The sequence below is a fragment of the Mauremys mutica genome, chromosome 20 (genome assembly GCF_020497125.1).
Source record: "Mauremys mutica isolate MM-2020 ecotype Southern chromosome 20, ASM2049712v1, whole genome shotgun sequence".
Lineage (NCBI taxonomy): Eukaryota > Metazoa > Chordata > Testudines > Geoemydidae > Mauremys > Mauremys mutica.
Window position 1 is genome coordinate 431,299 of NC_059091.1, and position 6,771 is coordinate 438,069.

Sequence of the window (6,771 nt, forward strand, 5' to 3'; positions counted from 1 at the left end):
ACCCACCCCCCTCCTGCCTGATTCTGGGATAGAGCCTACAAGTTCTACTAATTCACTCTCCCTGTAGCTCTAACCACTAGCCCACACTCTGTCCTAGAACTGGAGATAGAACCCAGCAGTCCTAATTCCCAGCCCCCCTGCTCTAACCACTAGGCCCCACTCCCAGACTTGGGAGTAGAACCCAGGAGCCCTGACTTCCTCTACCTCTTGCTTTCCCTCACTAACCTGCCTCCCCCTAGACACCTGCTGCCCCCCAGCGTCTGACTCAGGCTCCCGCAGGCTCGGAGCCCGCGCTGGGATTCCTAATGGAAGCACGACCCCTGCCGGGGGAGATTCCATAAACCCCAGCAACCAGGCCGGAGGGGAGCCAGCCGTGCCAGGCAGCGGGCAAAGGGCCCCTGCAAACCGACTTGGCACTCAGAGGCAGCCGCTTTGCCAAGAAGCCCCTGACTGCTCCCCCCACGACATTCCTGGGCGAGAAAGCTGCTGCTCTCCTGGCCAGAATGGAATTTAACTAAGCTACAGTTATAAGCCTCTTGAACCCACCTGAGGACAGGGCTGGGCCTGGATCGGCTCTCTCCCTGGGGGCTGGGCTTTGGCGCTTCCTGGAGTGCAGGGGGCCGGATCCTGCTCTTGCCTCCAATGGTAAAAACCCAGCTCAACCGCCCCTCGCAGCCCCCGGATTAGGGCTCTTGTTTATGGGGAACTCGACCCATAGAGCCAGAGGGGTGAATCATTCTGCTGCGGCTAGATCAATTTCCCAGCAGCATAGGCACGACGGAGCAGTGATTACCGAACTAGCTTGGGAGCAGGAGACCAAGACGCAGTTCCTTGCTTGGGCACGGATGCGCTGTGCCTCAGTTTCCCTGTTTGTGTGTGTGTCGTGTAAGAGCACTTCTCTGAGACTGTCAGATACTGGGGGGGAGGGGGTCATCTGAGCACATTAGACAGAGAGCAGCTGGTGCACAACGTGTTAAAGACGATGGTTTCCCTTGGATGTTTGGCTGAGAGGCTGCAGCGTGGCCTAATGGGTGAGCAACTGGGGTCTTTAGGGCTGGATTTTGTTCTCAGCCCTGGGAGGGGAGGGTGATCTGGTTGGGGGGGGCAGTGGGGACTAGAAGCCAGGACTCCTGGGTTCTATTCCTAGCTCTAGGAGGAGAGTGGTGCCTAGTGGTTAAAGCTGGGAGCTAGGCTTTCCCCAGCTCTAGGAGTGGAGTGTGATCTAGTAGGTTAGAGTAACGGGGAGGCCCCTGGGAGTCAGGACACCTGGGTTTTAACCTGGGGGGGAGCATGGGTCTAGTGACTAAAGTAGGGGAGAGTATGAGTCAGAGCACCTGGGTTCTAGCCCCAGCTCTGCTACTGATTTTCTTTGTGCCAGTGACTTTCCCTGTCTGTGCCTCAGTTTCCCCCTCTGTACACCAGTGCTGGCGACCCTCCTTTGCAAAACGCTTTGAGATCTATGGAGGATGCGGGACGCTATAAGAGTGGAGTCTGATCGTGCCCCCAGTTTGCCCTGTCAGTGTTTCTCTGCTAGGACCCAGAAAGTCTAGGCTAAGGGACCAATCACTCTCCGGCCCCGATTCTGATCTGAGCACGGATCTGGAGTAAATCCATTTACTTCCATGAGGTTCCTCCAGATTTACACCAGTGTCGATGAGTCCAGCATTAGGCCTTTCCTCTCGAACCCTCCTGGCGCAGTTGCCGTGAATGGAAGCCAGTGGTGCTACATGCCACATTTTCCGTGGCCAGGCAAACAGCCCGTCAGACCATGCTGGCGTTAGCCTGCTGCTAGCCAGGGCTGGATCAAACAAGCCGTGAAAGGCTCCGTCCCTCCTTCCCAGCAGCCCGTCATCCTGAACCTCGCTACTCCTAATTCCCGCCTCTTGAGGTCCCCGTGCGGCGCGATCTGCAGAGAGCGGGCAGCTCGCGAGGGGCTGGCTCACTTTTTTGATTTCCACTTGCTGACTTGCAGGAAGCGAGAGCTCAGGGAGGAAGAGGAAGCGGAAGCCTGGTTTGGAGGATAAGTTGTGAGGCTCGGCCCTCAAGAGAGCTGCTTTCCATTCCCAGCTCTTGGGGTGAGCGAGTCGTGTCATTGCGCCATGCCTCAGTTTCCCCATAAGCCTTCCTTGGTCTCATTCGATTGTCAGTTCTTGGGGGAGGGGACACTGACTGTCTCCCTGTGGGTGCCCTTTCACTTGGAATAAGGGTAGTGTCAGCTAACAGGAGGTCAGATCCATGGCCGTTTGTAATGTTCACATGAGTTAGAGACTATGGGGGTTTCCTAGGGTTTACCTTGTCCTGATAACGCATGTGAAAACTACAAACCCTAGCACTGCCCTGTGTTAGCCAAAAATAATCCTTAGCTCTCCTCATCAGTAAGGAAAGCAGGAGCATTAGCTTCATTTTACAGACGTGGAAACTGAGGCACAGAGCAGCCCTGTCCCAGGGTACCCCACAGGGCCAGAACCCACAGCTCAGAAGTCCTAGTCTAGTACTCATCCACTAGGCCATACTGCCTCTCCAAGAACACACTTTTCTTCCGAGTGAAGACAAGGCCTATGTGAATGTGCAGCCCCCTGCACCATGGGGCCCTGATCTCAGCTGGGTTCTAGAGGTGAAATTTACTGCACATAATTAACAACATTCCAGGAAATACCTGCCCACTGTTATCTTTCTATGCCACAAGGCACTGCCACCATAATCTGTATTACCCCAATACAGTGCCTGGCACCCCGTTGTGCCAGGCGCTGTACATTATTTATTAGGTGTATTATGGTAGCTCTTAGGAGCCCCAATCACGGCCCAGCACCCCATTGTGCCAGGTGCTGTCCATTATTTACTAGATGTATTACAGTAGCTCCTAGGAGCCCCAGTCACGGCCCAGCACCCCGTTGTGCCAGGCGCTGTACGAACACAGAACTCAAAGACAGTTCCTGCCCCCCCCCAGAGCTGCCAATCTCTCTATAAGACAAGAGATAACACATGGAAACAGACAGATGGACAGTGGGAGCACAAGGAAACAATTCAGTACCGGTCAGTGGACACACGGTGGTCTCAGCATGCTCGCGCCCTGACCTTTGTCGGATTTCTGGAGGCGTCCCAGGCCAGGGGAGTTTTAAGGAGGCGTTTGAAGTTGGACCATGTGGTAGCTTGGTAGATGTTTACGGGGAGCGGCTCCCAAGTGCGAGGGGAAGCAGGGGAACCAGCATGAAGGCCCAGATCCTTGAAAACATTTAACTGCCGTGGGCATTCGGTGCCTAAATCCCCGTGAGGATCTGGGCCGCAGGGGCAGGTTGAAAACTACTGTAGCCAGTAGGTGACGGAGGCTGGCGTCACGGGCCGATCGGAGGCGGGAGCCGGCCGCAGGAGATGGCCAGAAAATAATCGGTGTAATAAGCTGTGGTGCGCACTCTGGGAAAATCAGAGAGCTGCGGCTCGAAGCCCAGGCTTTCTGCCTGGACAAGCCAAAAGACTGGGGTAATCCGTGCCCCTGGGGGATTACTCTGGACTCAGAGCTGCTGAGGAGGTGCAGCTAATAGGGAACATTGGCTATAGGGTAAAACCATTTGCAAAGGAAGGTAAATACTGGGAGGCAGGTAATAGCCAGCACAGCCGCCAGCACATCCCCCCTTCCCTCAGCTGATGCACAAAGCTGGAGCTGCCAGAAGGCATTGTGTAAAACAGGAGGGTAGTGGGGTTAAAAGTCAGGACTCCTGGGTTCTCTTTCCAGCTGCGAGTGTGGAGTGGGATCTCGGAGCAAGGGGTGGGCATCAGGACTCCTGGGTCAGGGGAGTGGGATCTGGTGGCTAGAGTGGGGACGGGGGCTGGGAGTCAGAACCCCTTGGTTCCTTTCCCTGCTCAGAGATGGAAATAGGGTCTAGTGGTCAGAGCAGGCTGCAGGAATGGGCGCCAGGACTCCTAGCTTCAACTCTGCCAGCACCTCTATGCATGACCCTAGGCACGTCCCCCCCGTACCTCAGTTTCCCCACCTGTAGAACGAGGACAGTCAAGCTGCTCCAGCAAGGTTTGCCACGCGCGTGGGATCGTGCTGCTAGGGGGGTGCAAGCCCCCTCTCCCCCCCCCCGGTTTCTGGAGGAGAGGGGGAGCCCTACATGAGTGCCCCTGCCGCTTTAAGACCCGGTCTGCGTCATCCTGGCCCTGGCTGTTATCCCCGCCCGGCGGCCGAAGGGTTAACAGCGGCTCCCCGGCCGCCTGGCTCTTTAGGGCTGCGAACAGCTGGGAGCGGGGCAGGAGGCGACTCCACCAATCAGGAGCTGGGAGGAAGCAGCCCCGGGGGGATGATATTTGGTTTCACGTCTGCCTTCTGCGTCCGAATTGAGGCGGGAGGGTGTACATGCATTATTCTAGTGGGACCTGTCTGCTTTCCCCTTCTCTTCCATGGGTCCTGCCAAACCGCCCCGCAGGGGGAACAAAACGCCCCATTCAGGGCATTGCCAGGGGACTTGCGACAGCAGGGATTAGACCCATTTATGAAATCGTGGCACCAGCAGCAGGCATGAAACATTGAAGCCCCTGTGACCGGCTAATGCACTATGCAGGGATTAGCTTGGGCGTCAGCAACCGGGGTGCAGGGAGGTGGGCAGCTTTTGCTGCCACCAAGAGCAGCATGCAGGCTGGCTCCTCACAGGTGTCAGGCGGGTGACAGGGGTCCGACCTGCCTCGTGGCTTCCATGGGAGTTTGGGCCTTGGCAAGTGAGGCCTGGATGTGTTCCCAAGGGTGGGGTGAGCTGGAGCTGTGTGAAGGCAGGTGGAGCCATGCAGCAATGAAGCCTTTAGCCTTGCATTTCAGCACAGTTGTTGTGCCTGACCCCAGAGGTGGCTGCATATCAGTGCTGAGTGAGTGATCTTTGTGCAGCGTCGCTGTGTGACTGTTAAATAGCTGCCCCAGAGGTGGCTGCATTTCAGTATAGGGCAAGTGATCTGCATGTGTCCTCTTTGCTGTGCACCTGATAATTAGCTGTCATGTCCCACCCTGGAACAGGCTGCATTTCAGTGCTAAGCAAGCAATCTCTGTGCAGTTTGACTGTTAAGCAGCTGCCAGGTCCCACCCGTGAAGTGGCTGCATTTCAGCACTGAGCAAGTGACCCCCCACCCAGTCGCCACGCCTCATCCCACAAGAGGCTGTATGACAGCTTTGGCAAGTTATCTCTATGTAGTTCTGCTATGCAGCTGTTAAACCACAGCCGTAGCCCACCCCAGAGGTGGCTGCATTGCTGGGGCGAGTGTGATGCTCTCTGTGACTCATTTTGCTTGTGCAAAGTGTTTTGGGATGGGAAGTGTCACATTTCCAGTGCAAGGAACTTGGCACGAAGTTGCATTTCAAGAGACCGGAATCAAGATTGTGGCCCACCCTCCTAGCTGTCAGGTTTCAGCGTAGCCGCCCTGTTAGTCTGTATCCACAAAAAGAACAGGAGTACTTGTGGCACCTTAGAGACTAACAAATTTATTAGAGCATGAGCTTTCATGGGCTACAGCCCACTTCATCGGATGCAAGCAGTGAAAAATACAGTAGGAAGATATATACATACACAGAGGACATGAAACAATGGGTGTTACCATACACACTATAAGGAGAGTGATCAGTTAAGGTGATCTATTATCAGCAAGAGAAAAACAGAACTGTTTGGCGTGGTAATGAAAATGGCCCATTTCCAGTAACTGACAAGAAGATGTGAGGAACTGTGGGGGGCGGGGTGGGGGGAAGATAAGCATGGGGAAATAGTTTTACTTTGTGTAATGGCCCATCCACTCCCAGTCTTCAATCAAGCCGAGGTTGATGGTGTCCAGTTTGCAAATTAATTCCAATTCAGCAGGCTCTCCTTGGAGTCTGTTTTTGAAGGTTTTTTTGTTGTAATATTGCAACTTTTAGGTCTGTAATCGAGTGGCCAGGGAGATGAAATGTTCCAGGGCCACGCAGAGGATTCAGGGGGCCTGGGGCAAAGCAATTTCGGGGGCCCCTTCCATAAAAAACAGTTGCAATACTATAGAATACGATATTCTCGTGGGGGCCCCTGCAGGGCCCGGGGCCTGGGGCAAATTGCCCCACATGCCCCCCCAGACAGCCGTGAAGTGTTCTCCAACTGGTTTTTGAATGTTATAATTCTTGACGTCTGATCTGTGTCCATTTATTTTTGTGCGTAGAGACTGTCCGGTTTGGCCAATGTCCATGGCAGAGGGGCATTGCTGGCACGTGATCACGTTGGTAGCTATAACAGCTGGGCTGTTCCTGACCGAGATTTCAGAACAACCAACGAAGACGTCCTGCCTGTTGCGGGATTTGCCCTGAGCCCAGCCCCTGCTGGCTCCAGGACTTTCGGGGTTTAGTCTGTGCTGGGTGGATGCCCATGCGGTGCGGATCTGACCCATCCGGCTCTTTGTTATGGGCCCCAGGCTGGCGACAGCAGGTGGTTTAAGGAGCTCCTGGTTCTGGGAGATTCCTGATCCATTTTCCCAGCCTGAAATGCAAAAATAACTGGGGACTTGGTCCAGGGTTAAGGCAGGCGGCGACATCCACCCAATGGGCCACATCCCCCGCTGGTGTCAATGGGCATCACACCATTGGCATCAATGGGACCAGATCCCCCACTGGTGTAAATGGGCGTCACTCCATTGGAGTCAGTAGGGCCAGATCCCCCACTGGTGTCAATGGGCATCGCTCCATTGGCGTCAATAGGGCCAGATCCCCCACTGGTGTAAATGGCCGTCGCTCCATTGGCGTCAATAGGGCCAGATCCCATGCTGGTGTAAATG